This window comes from Haematobia irritans, chromosome 5 (assembly GCF_050003625.1).
Source record: "Haematobia irritans isolate KBUSLIRL chromosome 5, ASM5000362v1, whole genome shotgun sequence".
In the NCBI taxonomy this organism is placed as follows: domain Eukaryota; kingdom Metazoa; phylum Arthropoda; class Insecta; order Diptera; family Muscidae; genus Haematobia; species Haematobia irritans.
In genome coordinates this window covers 164385187-164401838 of record NC_134401.1, presented here as the reverse complement: position 1 = coordinate 164401838, position 16652 = coordinate 164385187, and the positions used below count along the sequence as shown (strand labels likewise).

The following is a 16652-nucleotide window of genomic DNA, read 5'->3' as shown; positions in this document are numbered from 1 at the left end:
GCTAACAAATTTTGACGAAATTTCCTATAGCAAAGAAATTCGGATAAATTTCCTATCGCAAAGAAATCTTGACAAAATTTCCTATAGCAAAGAAATTCGGATAAATTTCCTATCCCAAAGAAATCTTGACAAAATTTCCTACAGAAAAGAAATTTTGACAAAATTTCCCATAGCAAAGAAATTTTGACAAAATTTCCCATAGCAAAGAAATTTTGACAAAATTTTCTATAGCTAAGAAATTTTGACAAAATTTCCTACAGCAAAGACATTTTGATTAAATTTCTTACAGCAAAGAAATTTTGACAAAATTTCCTATAACTAAGAAATTTTCACAAAATTTCCTACAATCATAAAATTGTGACAATATTTCCGAAAGAAAAGAAATGTTGACATAATGTATAGGAAATTTTGTCAAAATTTTTACAAAATTTCTTATAGTTAAGAAATTTTGACAAAATTCCCATAGCAAAGAAATTTTGACAAAATTTCCTATAACTGAGAAATTTTGACAAAATTTCCTACAGAAAAGAAATTTTGACAAAATTTCCTATAAACAAAAAATTTTGACAAAATTCCCATAGCAAAGAAATTTTGACAAAATTTCCTACAGAAAAGAAATTTTGACAAAATTTCCTATAAATAAGAAATTTTGACAAAATTTCCCATAACAAAGAAATTTTGACAAAATTTCCTGTAGCTAAGAAATTTTGACAAAATTCCCTACAGAAAATAAATTTTGACAAAATTCCCCATAGCAAAGAAATTTTGAAAAAATTTGCCATAGCAAAGAAATTTTGACAAAATTTGCAATAGCTAAGAAATTTTGACAAAATTTCCTACAGCAAAGACATTTTGATTAAATTTCTTACAGCAAAGAAATTTTGACAAAATTTCCTACAACAAAAAAATTTTGAAAAAATTTTGTCAAAATTAGCTATAGGAAATTTTGACAAAATTTCTTATATATAGACAAACTTCCCATAGCAAAGAAATTTTGACAAAATTTCCTATAACTGAGAAATTTTGACAAAACTTCCTACAGCAAAGAAATTTTGATTAAATTTCTTACAACAAAAAAATTTTGACAAAATTTCCTACAGAAAACAATTTTTTATAAAATTTCCTATAACTAAGAAATTTTGACAAAATTTCCTACAACAACAAAAATTTGACAAATTTTCCTATAACTAAGACATTTTGACAAAATTTCCTATAGGAAAGAAATCTTGACAAAATTTCCCATAGGAAAGAAATCTTGACAAAATTTTCTATAGCTAAGAAATTTTGGCAAAATTTTCTACAGAAAAGAAATTTTGACAAAATTTCCTATAGCTAAGAAATTTTGATGAAATTCCCCATAGCAGAAAAATTTTGACAAAATTTCCTTTAGCAAAGAAATTGTGACAAAATTTCCTACAACAAAAATTTTTTGACAAAATTTCCGAAAGAAAAGAAATGTTGACATAATGTAGGAAATTTTTTCAAAATTAGCTATAGGAAATTGTCAAAATTTTGACAAAACTTCTTATAGCTAAGAAATTTTGACAAAATTCTCATAGCAAAGAAATTTTGACAAAATTTCCTATAACTGAAAATTTTGACAAAATTTTCTACAGAAAAGAAATTTTGACAAAATTTCCTATAAATAAGAAATTTTGACAAAATTTCCCATAACAACGAAGTTTTGACAAAATTTCTATAACTAAGAAATTTTGACAAAATTTCCTATAGGAAAGAAATTTTTACAAAATTTCCTATAACTAAGAAATTTTGACAAAATTTCCTATAACTAAGAAATTTTGACAAAATTTCCTATAACTAAGAAATTTTGACAAAATTTCCTTTAGCAAAGAAATTGTGACAAAATTTCCTATATCAGGTAAATTTTGGCAAAATTTCCTAAAGCAAAGAAATTTTGACAAAATTTCCTTTAGCAAAGAAATTGTGACAAAATTTCCTATATCAGGTAAATTTTGGCAAAATTTCCTAAAGCAAAGAAATTTTGACAAAATTTCTTAAAGCAAAGAAATTTTGAAAAAATTTCCTATAGCACAGAAATTTTGACAAAATTTTCTATAGCAAACAAATTTTGAGAAAATTTCCAACAGCAAAGAAATTTTGACAAAATTTCCTTTAGCAAAGAAATTGTGACAAAATTTCCTATATCAGGTAAATTTTGGCAAAATTTCCTAAAGCAAAGAAATTTTGACAAAATTTCTTAAAGCAAAGAAATTTTGAAAAAATTTCCTACAGCAAAGAAATTTTTACAAAATTTTCTATAGCAAACAAATTTTGAGAAAATTTCCAACAGCAAAGAAATTTTGACAAAATTTCCTACAGCAAAGAAATTTTGAAAAAATTTCCTACTGAAAAGCAATTTTTATAAAGTTTCCTGCAGCAAAGAAATTTTGACAAAATTTCCTATAGATAAGAAATTTTGACAAAATTTCTTATAGCTAAAAAATTTTGACAAAATTTCCTACACCAAGGAAATTTTGGCAAAATTTCCTACAGCAAAGAAATATTGGAAAAATTTCCTATTGCATACAAATTTTGAAAAAATTTCCTACTGAAAAGCAATTTTTATAAAATTTCCTGCAGCAAAGAAATTTTAACAAAATTTTCTATAACTAAGAAATTATGACAAAATTTACTATATCAAGGAAGTTTTGGCAAAATTTCCTATATAAAGGAAGTTTTGGCAAAATTTCCAATAGCAAAGAAATTTTTGCAAAAATTCCTACTGAAAAGCAATTTTTATAAAATTTCCTGCAGCAAAGAAATTTTGACAAAATTTTCTATAACTAAGAAATTGTGACAAAATTTCCTATATCAAGGAAATTTTGGTAAAATTTCCTATAGCAAAGAAATTTTTGCAAAATTTCCTAAGTCAAAAAAATTTTGGCAAAATTTTCTACTGCAAAGCAATTTTTATAAAATTTCCTGCAGCAAAGAAATTTTGAAAAATTTCCTACAGCAAAGAAATTTGCCCAAAATTTCGTATAGCAAAGAAATTTTTTAGTTGTTGTATAGTTGACCTTTTAGTAAAATTATTTGTAGAGTTTGTAAGGCTTGAGGTCATGTACTAATAAATTTTGACGAAATTCCCTATAGCAAAGAAATTTTGACAAAATTTCCTACACCAAAGAAATTTTGACTAAATTTCCTACACCAAAGAAATTTTGACTAAATTTCTTATAGCAAAGAAATTTTGACAAAATTTCCTATATCAAAGAAATTTTGACCAAATTTCCTATAGGAAAGAAATTTTTACAAAATTTCCTATAACTAAGAAATTTTGACAAAATTTCCTATACTACCAAAAAGTTTATAAAATTTCCTATAGTAAAGAAATTTTGGCAAAATTTCGTCAGTAGAGAAATTTTCCACCAAAATAAAATTATCAAATGTGGAATCATTTTATTTTTTAAACCACTGTGAATAGTCAACATAGTCGTTATAGGCCTGCCATCACCATCAGTTGCCGGATTAAGGACGCCGAAATCATTGGGCAATCTTACATCAAATTGGGAATCTTTTGCAGATTAACATAAAAGCGCACTTTTTGATTCATGGGGCACAGGCAATAATTTTTGTGTTCCTCAACATCAACCATCCATGGGCCATGAAGACGATGATGATGATGATGGTGACCATGCCTATGCGGAAAAGAACAACGAAGACAATGAACAGAGTTGAAGGGTTAAGTGCCTCCGAGTGCTGTAAATTTTCTTTTTATTTTGGATGCCTTCATGCTTTTTCTTTCAATTTCCCCATTCGAAATTAGAAAGACATTCGATGCAACAACAACAACAACAACAAAATGAAAGCCCAAATGAAAATGTCACATAGTCCAATTAAAACCAAATGGAGGGACAACAAGAAAGAAAACAAGGCATAAGTGATGGCACGGATGGATACTGGAGTATAGAGGACGGTGAGGAGTATAGCTTCTTTAGTACAGATCTGGCACATGCACTAGATATTATAGCCCCTTTGCCCAAAAAGAATATTTGATGATCTTTGACCCAACTGTGTACAGAATTAGTTCCACCATGGCATTTGATAGCTTCTCTAAGTAGCGTACTCGTATGGAGTTGCTTACACATCTCAGTGACATTTTTGATAAATGAAAGATTTTCCGGTTGATCGATCTAGGATCTTTTCAAAGTTGGCATACTTTGACACATGATGCCTCTATCAGCACCATCACCCAATAGTGAGTCAGTCACAGTAAATTTTCTGGATGTTTAGAATGACTAAGTCCCAATAGTTTTTTTATTTATTTATTTCATGCTTTATTTGCCTAAGTAAAGATACTGGGAATATCCGCAATGTGATAGACATTGAAGTTTGAAGATATCAAAATATCCCATAGTTATCCAGGGGGTCTAATTGGCTGTCTAAAATGATCATGGGTAAGAGGAGGTGTGTCATCGTAATAAAGAGGTTGGGAAAAAAACTTCTTATTGAAATGAAAATGTGCCAATATTTACAAATAATAAATATAAATATTTAATAAATAAATAAAAAAATCTATAGAAATAAAATGTTAAGAAAAATTTTTATAGAAATGAAATTTTGAGAAAATTTTCTATGGAGAACAAATTTTGCCAAAATTTTCTATAAAGAAGACATTTTGAGAAAACTAAGTTTTTGAGAAAATTTTCTATATTGATGATGAAATTTTGGGAAATTTCCTATACAGATGAAAAATTTCCTATATATGACGAAATTTTGGGAAATTTCCTAGAAATGAAATTTAAAGAATATTGTCTATAGATGATGAAATATTGGAAAATGCCCTATAGAGACAAAGAAGAGATTTTAAAACACTTTCCTATAAAAATTGAATTTTGAAAAATTTTACTATAGATATGACATTTTGAGAGAAATTCATATAGAGATTAAATTTTGAAAAATTTTACTATAGATATGAAATTTTGAGAGAAATTCATACAGAGATTAAATTTTTAGAAAATTTTCTATAGATACAAACTTTTGAGAAAATTTCCTATAGAGATGAAATTTTGAGAAGATATCCTATAGCGATACATTTTTCAGAAATTTTCCTATAGAGATCAAATTTTAAGAAAATTTCCTATTGAGACGAATTTTTTAGAAAAAAAAAACAAAATTGAGAATATTTCCTATAGAAGTTAATTTTTGAGATAATTTCCGTTAGAGATGAAATTTTGAGCAAATGCCTCAATTTTGGGGCATATCCCAATAGAGAAAAAATTTTCACAAAATTTCCTATATAGATGAAATTTGCAGAGAATTTCCTATAGAGAAAAACAAAATTGAGAAAACTTCCTATAGAAATTAAATTTTGAGAAAATTCCCTATAGTTCTCTATATTTAGAGAAATTTTCTATAGAGAAACAAGCAAAAATGGAGAAAATTTCCTTTAGAAATTAAGTTTTGAGCAAATGCCCTTATAGGAAATTTTCCGAAAATCTCCCATATAGATAGAATTTTGAGAGAATTTCCTATAGGGAAAAACCAAACTGAGAACATTTCCTATTGAAATAAAATTTTGAAAAAAATTCCCACAGATATGAAATTTTGAGAAATTTTCTTGTAAAGATGATATTTTGGTAAATTTTCCTATGGCTAAAAAATTCCGTGAAAACTTCCTATAGTGGTGCCATTTTGAGAAAATTTCCTGTAGAGATGAAATTTTGAGAAATTTTCCTAAAGAGATGAAATTTTTAGAAAATGTTCTATACAGAAATACAGAAACAAACTTCCTATAGAAATATAAATGAAATTTCCTAAGGAAAAGAAATTTTGAGAAAATATCCCACAGATATGAAATTTTGAGAAATTTTCATGTAAAGATGATATTTTGGTAAATTTTCCTATGGCGAAAAAAATTCCGTGAAAACTTCCTATAGTGGTGACATTTTGAGAAAATTTCCTGTAGAGATGAAATTTTGAGAAATTTTTCTAATGAGATGAAATTTTTAGAAAATGTTCTATACAGAAATACAGAAACAAACTTCCCATAGAAATATAAATGAAATTTCCTATGGAAAAGAAATTTTGAGAAAATATCCCACAGAGATGAAATTTTGAGAAAATATCCCACAAAGATGACATTTTGAGAAATTTTCTTGTAAATATGATATTTTGGTAAATTTTCCTATGGGGAAAAATTTAAAAAAATTCCGTGAAAACTTCCTATAGTGATGACATTTTGAGAAAATTTCCTGTAGAGATGAAATTTTGAGAAATTTTCCTATAGAGATGAAATGTTTAGAAAATTTTCTATACAGAAATACAGAAAGAAACTTCCTATAGAAATGAATTTTGAGAAAATTCCATGAGCAAATGCTCCATTTAGAGGAAGTTTTGAGGCATATCCTACAAATTTCTTATAGAAATGAATTTTTAGAAAATTCCATGAGCAAATGCCTCAAATAGAGGAAGTTTTGGGGCATATCCTACATAGATGAAATTTTCGGAATATATCCTATATAAATAAAATTTTGAGAGAATTTCCTATGAGGTAAATTTTGAGAAAATTTACCGTAGATAACAACAAATATGAGAAAATTTCTTATGGAAATGAAATTTTTTTTTAGAGAAAAACATAATTGAGGAAATTTCTTATAGAAATAAAATTTTGAGAAAATTTTCTATGGAGATGCTATTTTGAGGAATTTTCTCTTAAACATGAAATTTTGAGCAAATGCCGCAATTGGAGGAAATTTTGGGAGCATATTCCACAGAGATACAATTTTCAAAATTGAGAAAATTTCCTACATTAAAATAAGATTTTGAGAAAATTTCCTACAGTAATAGAAAAAGTTTCATTATATTAACGAAATGTATCGTTAAGAGTCAGCCAACGAAACAATTTCGTTAATACAATGAAATTTTTCCTTATTATAACGAATTTTCTATTAATTAACGTAATGTTTCGTACTATTAACGAATATTTTCATTGTGTTAATGAAAATGTTTCGTTATATCAATGAAAATTTTTCGTTGGCTGAGTTTTAATGAAATTTTCTTTGTGTGTATGGAGATGATATTTTGGGAACATTTTCTATAGTGAAAAACAAAATTGAAAAAATGTCCTACAGAAATGAAATTTTGAGAAAATTCTACATAGCGAAATTTTGAGGCAGTTTTCTAAGAGAAAAAAACAAAATTGAGAAAATTTCCTATACACACAAAGAAAATTTCATTAAAATTCAGCCAACGAAAAATTTTCATTGATATAACGAAATATTTTCATTAATACAATGAAAATATTCGTTAATAGTACGAAACGTTACGTTAGCAGAAAACTAGTTATAATAATGAAAAATTTCGTTGTATTAACGAATTTGTTTCATTGGCTGACATTTAACGACACATTTCGTTAATATAACGAAACATTTTCTATTAGTGTAGAAATGAAATTTTGAGAATATTTCCTATAGAGACGAAATTTTGAGCAAATTTCATATGGAGATGAAATTTTGAAAAAATTTCCTATAGATGAAATTTTGAGAAAATATCCCACAGGGATGAAATTTTGCGAAAATTTCTTATAGATATTTTGAAAAAATTTCTTACAGAAAGAAATTTTTATAAAGATTTTTTTTTAATCAAATATTAAAAATAGAGAAATATTATAAAACAGAATATTTTGACAAATCTCCAACAGCATGGGAAATTTGGAAAAATTTTCTAAAACCAAAAGTAAGCAACATCAAGGCTACTTTAATTTTCATCCTATAGCAAAGTAAAGCCTTTTGGTAAAAAAACACTTAAATCATTGCTAACTTTAATTCCTTTTTTGTTTTTTTTTTTTTGGGCGGTCACAAGTCGTGTAATAAATACCTTTTCAAAATTATCTTGAATACTTCCGAATAACGCCCTTCATTAGAGTAATAAAAGAAAAACAAATAGGTGGTCATACCCCCCAAAAAAAGAGAAGGTGTATAGTGGCTGCCTGGCTGTTTGAATGTCACAAACACATAAGCGAAACTCTAAGTAAACCCTAGAGTTCTTGTTGGCAATGGTGAGAAAATATTATTATCAGACATTATGAGAGTTCTCCTCAGTGTTCAACATACACCCAAAAATACACAAAAGGAGGTGGAGGTTGATTATAAAAATATCGTTTAATTAAATAAGGAAAAATGTAATAAAGCACCAACAACAACAAAAATAAAAACAACAACATCGCAACATCAATAACATACATAAAATACACGACAATTGTTGGCCGATTCGTGTAGGGCAAATGATTGTGAGCGAAGAGAAGAATAACGGAGATTTGGGTGGTAGTAGTGGTGGTGGTGTGTCTATGGGTGTTTAGAGTATTTAAGGCAATTCTCAAACATCAAATAATTCCTTTTTGCTGGCAAATGGAGGTAGGACACAAGGGTCACACAACCGTTTGCATGACAAGCTTCAATAAAACATAATAACGATAGGTCGGGGAAAAATATGTAGCCGGTATTTTTGGTAAAATGTGAGTGATGACTGAATGGACGGTAACCTGGGCCAGGCAAATAAACAAGAGAATAGAAATTCATAAAACAAATTTTTATTTGCCGTTGACACTGGATTCGCAGTAGTCATAGCCATTCGACTGTAAGGGAATATGTTATTAAAATTTTCCTTCTTCTTCCCCCAGCAGTAATTCTCTTCTGGCCAAAATTTCCTCATTGCAGAGTGTGTGTGTGTAAGCATGGAGAGTATGACAAAGATTGCCCTCTTTCCTTGTGTACGGAGAAAAAGTATGAGAATATAGGACGGACAGACACAGATGCATTTCTTGACATTTGCTTCATTAAAAAAGTATCCATCATTTTTAAGCAAACTCAACGAAGAAAAGTCAACACAGTGGTTAAAGAAAAATAAAATACAATTTTTTTGGAAATTAAAATAACTTTAATTTTAACTATATTTTAAATTATTATTTTTAATTAATTTTAAATAATTTCGAGTGAAGTCTTTAAAAAATGAAAATCGATGCTCGTCTAATTTATGCCTAAATTTGAGAGTTATCCCCTTATGAGAAATTGATTTTAATGTGATAAATAGCTAACATCTCACGAAAATTGGTCAAATGTGAAAGTTTTAGTGTAGTTCAATTTGAATAAAATTCATTTAAAAATTAAATTTAACTAAATTCAATTCTATGTTTTTAATGAAAATTGACATAGATTCTGCAGAAACATTCCAAAGGCGGTGTGCATGTTGCCTCATTTTTTAAAGCAATTTCTATAGAATTTGCTCAAGTTTTGTGTATGGAATTTTTTTTAACACCTATATGCTTAAGTATTTTATACCAGCCCATTTTTTTAATGTGACCCGGTTATAGGTGAAATTTTGAGAAAATTTCCTTTAGAGATGATATTTTGATAAAAATTTCCCATAAAAATAAAATTTGGAGAAAATTTCCTATAGAGATGATATTTTGAGAAAATTTCCTATGGAGATGATATTTTGAGAAAATTTCCCATAGGGATAACATTTTCAGAAAATTTCCTACAGATATGATGTTTTGAGGATATTTCTTATAGAGATGAATTTTTGAGAAAATTTCTTATAGAGATGAATTTTTGAGAAAATTTCCTTTAGAAATGAAATTTTGAGAGATTTTTTTAGAGAGATGAAATTTTGAGAAAATTTCCTATAGAGATGAAAATTTGAGAAATTTTTTTAAAAAGATGAAATTTTGAGAAAATTTCCTATAGAGATGAAATTTTGAGAAAACTTCCCATAGGGATGACATTTTCAGAAAATTTCGTATAGATACCGTGTTTTGAGGAAATTTCTTATAGAGATGAATTTTTGAGAAAATTTCTTACAGAGATGAATTTTTGAGAAAATTTGCTATAGAGATGAAATTTTGAGAAATTTATTTAAAAAGATGAAATTTTGAAAAAATTTCTTATAGAGATGAAAATTTGAGAAAAATTTTGTAGGGATGAAATATACATAAAGAAAAGAAATTTTCTTATATAGATGAAATTTTGAGAAACCAGAAAATATAGATGAAATTTTGAGAAAATTTTCCAACAAAATGAAATTTTGAGAAAATTTTCCATCAAAATGAAATTTTGAGAAAATTTCCTATAGAGACGATATTTTGGGAAAATTTCCCATTTGGGATGAACTTTTGATAAAATTTCTAGTAGAGATGAAATTTTAAGAAAATTTCCTATAGATAAGAAATTTTCAGAAAAATTCTTATAGAGATGAATTTTTGAAGAAATTTCTTATAGAGATGAATTTTTGAGAAAATTTCTTACAGAGATGAATTTTTGAGAAAATTTCCTTTAGAAATGAAATTTTGAGAGATTTTTTTAGAGAGATGAAATTTTGAGAAAATTTCCAATAGAGATGAAAATTTGAGAAAATTTTTTAAAGAGATGAAATTTTGAGAAAATTTCCTATAGAGATGAAAATTTGAGAAAATTTTTTGTAGGGATAAAATATAGATAAAGAGATGCAATTTTGAGAAACCAGAAAATATAGATGAAATTCTGAGAAAATTTTCCAAAAAAATGAAATTTTGAGAAAATTTTCCATCAAAATGAAATTTTGAGAAAATTTCCTATAGAGACGATATTTTGGGAAAATTTCCTATAGAGATGATATCTTGAGATAGCTTCCTATGTGGGTGAAATTTTGATAAAATTTCTTGTAGAGATGAAATTTTAAGAAAATTTCCCATAAAACTGAAAATTTCGGAAAATGTCCCATAGAAACGGACGCAGGCATGTTCGAACGTTGTTTTTTTTAACAAATTAAATTGATTTTTTATAATTTTGAATATGAAATTTTTTAACACTTTAGGTGTTTTATGCCAGTCCATTTCTTAATGTGAACTTGTTATAGATGAACCTCTTGATTTTATTTTTTGGTCTTTTAAAGGGTGATACGGTCAAAATTTGGTCAAGAGAAAACACGTGTAAATCGGTGAAATCGTTTATTTAAAAAATCAAATTAAATTTCTTTTTCAAGTTCAATTAGTATAAAATTCAGGAAAAATATTCAGGTAGGCTTTCGCTTTTCCAAATCCGAATTGCCGGGCCTCACGCTTGACACCTGCCATCAGATTTTGTACAGCCATCTTGTCCACCTTCTTCGCCGCAGAAAGACAGTTTGCAGTTTTTTTGGTCTTCTTTAGGTTCCACTTGACAATAGCCCAGTATTTCTCAATTGGGCTCTGGCGTGTTGGGAGGGTTCTTGTCCTTGGGAACCACCTGCACGTTGTTGGCGGCGTACCACTCCATGGCCTTTTTACCGTAATGGCAAGATGCCAAATCCGTCCAAAACAGTACGGAACAACCGTGTTTCTTCAGGAAAGGCAGCAGACGTTTATTCAAACACTCTTTCACGTAAATTTCTTGGTTGACAGTCCCGGAAGCTATGAAAATGCTTCTTTTCAAGCCACAGGTACAGATGGCTTGCCAAACCAGATATTTTTTGCGAACTTTGACAGTTTTATGTGCTTGAAAATATCTGTTACCTTTCCCCTTCCTTTTGCCGTATAAAACTCCTGTCCCGGAAGCTGCTTGTAGTCGGCTTTGACGTAGGTTTCGTCGTCCATTACCACGCAGTCAAACTTCGTCAGCATCGTCGTGTACAGCCTCCGGGATCGAGCTTTGGCCGTCGTATTTTGTTTATCATCGCGATTTGGAGTCACTACCTTCTTGTAAGTCGATAGTCCGGCTCGTTTTTTGGCTCGATGCACGGTTGTAGACGATACACCCAGCTTATTTGCGGCATCTCGGAGAGAGAGGTTAGGGTTTCGCTTGAAACTACCGGCAACTCTCTTTGTCGTCTTAGCGGCTTCCGGTTTTCGATTTCCCCCCCGATCCAGACTTCCTGGCTGTCGACAAACGTTCCCCAAACACTTTAATTACATTTGTAACAGTTGATTTGGCAACTTTTAGCGATTTTGCCAGCTTTGCGTGCGAGTAGCTCGGATTTTCGCGATGCGCGAAATCCGCTCTTCTTGCTTGGACGGCATTTTGACAACTGAAGAGTGAATTCCAAAATCAAAATAGGAGCAACTTTCTACACACACACACACACCTTCAAAATGAGGGGTGTTCAGGTTTTTTAAATGCAAAATTGAAAGAAATACGTTAAGTTTATATTGACCAAATTTTGACCGTATCACCCTTTAAGGGCTACAATTGTCATCTAATTGCCGAGAAATTAGATACCAATGTACTTTTAGAACTCAAAATGGCTACTTTGACGACTCTTTATGTCGAATGACATTTGGCCATATGTCCCAATTGTGCCGGTCTTCAAGTTTTCATATGTGGCTCTTAGATCATAGTGTTGTTCGTCCTTAAATTATTGAAAATTTGCCACTGCGGGGTATGTGAGTTTTGGAATACAAAAACTCCGTAACAATTTTCCTTCGATAATTTTTATGTATACAATTTTTTTTTGAAAAATTTTCTTCAAAATATTTTTTTATCCCTGTCTTTGAGACTATGCCAATAAGACAAATTCCAAATAAAAAATTTTCTCATTTACAAAAATCCATCAGCACTTCTAAAGGAATGCCACTACAAAGCAAAAAAAATGGAAAAACAAAATCAACTAAATTGATAGAAAAAAATGAATCGGGGGAATATCTCACCCTTTTCATTTTTAAGACAGCGACACAGATGGCCAAATGGCACATATGCAAGCCGAAAAAGGCAACCCACACCTTTGTTTTTGTTGCCATATTCATTCAATGCCCAAGCACTCATGCATCTGTCATATGAAATGATGGAAGGGAGTGGGGAAATATCTTTGTGAGTGATTTGGAGTATGCGGCGATGCAATTATCATCATCATCATCATCACTACACCACCACCAATGATCTATGTTGTGTGTGTCTTTGGGAGGAGAGGTAAGGATAGATGTGCTAAAGAGATGAAGGATGGTTGGGGTGTACGTATAATTCATTGAAGTGTGTTTCATTTCAAAATGAAGCCATAGTTTCACAGCACTCTCTTTGACTCTCTCTCTATGGCCTCTCACTCACTTTGTGAACTACAAAAAAAAAAAAAAAAAAAACAAAATAAAATCTTTGGAAAAGTACATTTGATGATTTCATGACATTTTGACATTTTTGCCGTTTCAATTTCATACACTTCAACGTTGTTGTTGTTGTTGATCTTAATACAATCGTCTTATGGCTGGGGGTGTTACAGTGTATACAGACTATCTCTATATGTCACATGTATATAGAGTTTACACTACAAATGTATGGGTATATGAGGTAGATTTCTATACCCCCCACTCTCTGTTATGAGTAGTATGGCGAACACTCATTGCCACTGCAAAATAGTTTTGTGTACTCCGTATTTATTTATGGACTTTGTAGAAAATGACATTTTGTCACGTTATAAAAATTATTTTTGACAGGTTCAACGAATGTCATTGCAAAGAATAGAATATGAGGAATGTTACACATGAGATATTCTAATGTTCGCTAAAGTTGATGATAAAGATAACCAGGAAATAAATTCATTTTGGAATATGAAAATTGTAAAGAAAATTAGGATAATTTATATATTTATTTCTACAGTACTACAAAAACAAAACTAATTTTTATTTATAAAATCTTCATTTTTCGTTCCGTATATCATTTCTATATTTACCAAAATTTTTAATTAACACCCACCTAAACCAAACTATAATAATTTTTGGAATACAAAATGGTATTTTCCTCATTTTATGGCTTTTTTATGCTCCATTTATAATCATCCACCTCTTTTTTTTTGGGGGTATGGAGGGGGAGAAGGGTATTTATAAACAAAATTTCATTTTCAACCAAACCATGAATAGTAAATTCATTTTTAATTTATTATCGTCATTTATTAAATCACCGATCCATCATCCATTACTATTTCATTAATTACTATTATTAAAGGTGCGTTAAATATAAATATTAGAAACAAAATTAAAAGCCAATCAAAATGTTTGCGAATAATTAATAGTAAAAAAAGCTACGCTAATTATCGTTTTTATATGGGAAGAAATCGCTCATAATGTTTAAGAGTTTCGATATCATCACCAAAAACACAAGCTGAGAATTACTCTTATTCTAATATTACCTCTTTCTATGATTGGCTTTATGGGCACGTTCGTATGATTACCAGTGTTTTTGGAAATTTATGATTGATATTTATCGAAGAGTATAATTACTCAATGAATATACTCTCATATAATAGAGAAAATACAGCAGCACTTGTTTTCACCATCTACTGTTAGAGGGTGTGGAGAAATGAAGGTGTAAATGTAGTGAAATCAATAATGAATGGTAAATAAAGTTCTCTCATGAATATCGTAGGCAAATACAATTTAAGATAAGAGTTATATATGGGAGAAAAAACAAGAGAGCAAGTTATTGATGTTTATTAAATAGCGTAGAAGGAGAGAACTAATATCAGATTATACAAAATCGATATGAACCTATAAAAGAGTTCCCCCCATTTGTGGGGTATTTGATGTGAGAGGGTAAATATAGAGCAATGTTAATTGAGAATAAGTTAAAAGAATTCCCTATTTACCTTACCCATATTGTTGTTTTGAGGTGAGTAACTGGTTTTGTATTCGCATACCAACAAGTTACGAGAGATAGGAGCTTTTCAGTGTTCAGTGTTGTATCCCAGTCATTGGTTTCATTGATATACCTTCGTTATCGTGTTCAAATAGTTAATGGGGGGAATTTAATAAGGTTTCTATTAATCAACATCACTTGCTAGATTTTTTTCAATATCCATATGTATGTATACAAAAATTATATCAATATGTAAAAATACTGTTTGTAGAGAAAGCAGTGTTGCCATAAATTTAAAATTTTAAGAAAGAAAAAATAAAATAAAAATTATATATATTTCAAAACGTGTTATATATTAATATTTCTATGAGATTCTAAATTAATTTGTAATGATATAAAATTTAAATAAAAATTTTATAAAAATATTACTTATTTTTAAAAAATCTACAAATTTATTAAACAAATGCCTTATACTCCTAATGCCCAACTAAACCCCAAAGTTGTTAATTAATTGGACCTGGGCTTTTATGTAGGCCCCCAAATGGTAATTTTACAAATTTTAAAAATGTTGGTCCTCTTTGATTTACTAAGGATTTTTGCGATCTAACTATGTTTTAATTTAAGAAAATTTAAGTTAATTTTAGAATTTTTTAAACTAAGTTTTATTAAAATTCGCCTATATTGGGTCGATATCACAAAACTAAGTAAATAATTTTCGTCAAATTCTGCAAAATAATTGTTTTTTTTTACTTGTTAATGAAAATTTCGTAGAAAAAATTGGTTACATATACATATGTTCGTATATGTAAAGTAGTGTTGCCAAAAATTTAAGATTTTAACAAAAAATAAAAATTACATATTTTTTATAGTGTTATATTAAAATTTCTATGAGATTCCAAATTATTTTATAATGAAATAAAATTTAGTAATATATTATATAAATATTAAATAAGAAAAATTTTCTTCCAGAACTCAAATTTTATAAAAAATTCCTTTTGGGCCTAATGCCTAACTAAATCCGACGCTGTTAATTAATTGGACCAGGGGTTTTAATCAGACCTCAAAAGGGCAATTTTACAAATTTTAGTCTCCTCTTTGATTTATTAAGGATATTTTTTACGACATAACTCTCTGCGCGTTGTTTTTAATTTTAGAAAAGGTAGGTTAATTTTAGAAATATGTAACTAAATGTTTATTAAAAAAACGTCGATATCACAAAACTAAGTAAATAATTTTCGTCAAATTCTGCAAAATAATTATTACTTTTCCTTGTTAAGGAAAATTTCGTAGAAAAAATTGGAATTCAAATACATATGTTCGTATATGTAAAGAGTGTTGCCACAAATTTAAGATTTTAACAAAAAATAAAAAGTATATATTTTTATAGTTTTTTTTTTTATAGTGTTATATTAAAATTTCTATGAGATTCCAAATTATTTTATAATGAAATAAAATTTAATGAAATATTATATAAATATTAAATAAGAAAAAATCTTCCAGAACTCAAATTTTATAAAAAAAATTCCTTTTGTGCCTAACTAAATCCGAAGTTGTTAATTAATTGGACCAGGGCTTCTAATCAGGCCTCCAAATGACAAATTTTACAAATGTTAGTTCCCTCTTTGATTTATTAGGGATTTTTTTGTTGTCACAGAATTTAAGTCTGTGCGGCTTTTATTTAAATTTTAGAAAATTTAGGTTAATTTTAGAAATTTTTAATTATACTTTATTAAAAACGCCGATATCCAGTCGATATCATAAAACTAAGTTAATATTTTTCGACAAAATATTCACTTGTTAAAGAAAAATCGGATAAAAATTGAAGTGCAAAATTTGTAAAATGTCTTTATACGAAGTTCAAGATGGCCGCTTTTTCCGTAAAATTTAACAATTTTAAGAAATTCCGAATTGTTTTGTGGGATATACGAATTTAGTAAATTTTTTCTCCTTTAACTAACTTACGCAAAAAAAGGAAGGAATCTATTTTCAAAACATAATAATTCCATGAACTAAAATAGAGTTAAATTGCCTTTAGTGCCCTAGAGAGTTCCTTTTTTTGAGTGTATATAACAAAAAAAAAAATTGAAAAAATCAACCTTTACCGTATATCTAGCCTTT

At 28.6% G+C, this 16652-nt stretch overlaps 2 protein-coding genes across 6 annotated transcripts in view; one reads left to right on the top strand and one right to left on the bottom strand.

The window, feature by feature from the left end:
• Positions 1-16652, bottom strand: part of LOC142239297 (uncharacterized) — a 351852-nt gene that overhangs the window by 149087 nt on the left and 186113 nt on the right. The window lies entirely within an intron of this gene.
• LOC142238535 (Na(+)/H(+) exchange regulatory cofactor NHE-RF1) overlaps positions 14741-16652 on the top strand; it is a 34122-nt gene continuing 32210 nt past the window's right edge. The window contains exon 1 of the mRNA XM_075310219.1: positions 14741-14759. The gene's annotated coding sequence lies outside the window, so the exon portion shown is untranslated. The remainder of the gene's footprint in view (positions 14760-16652) is intronic.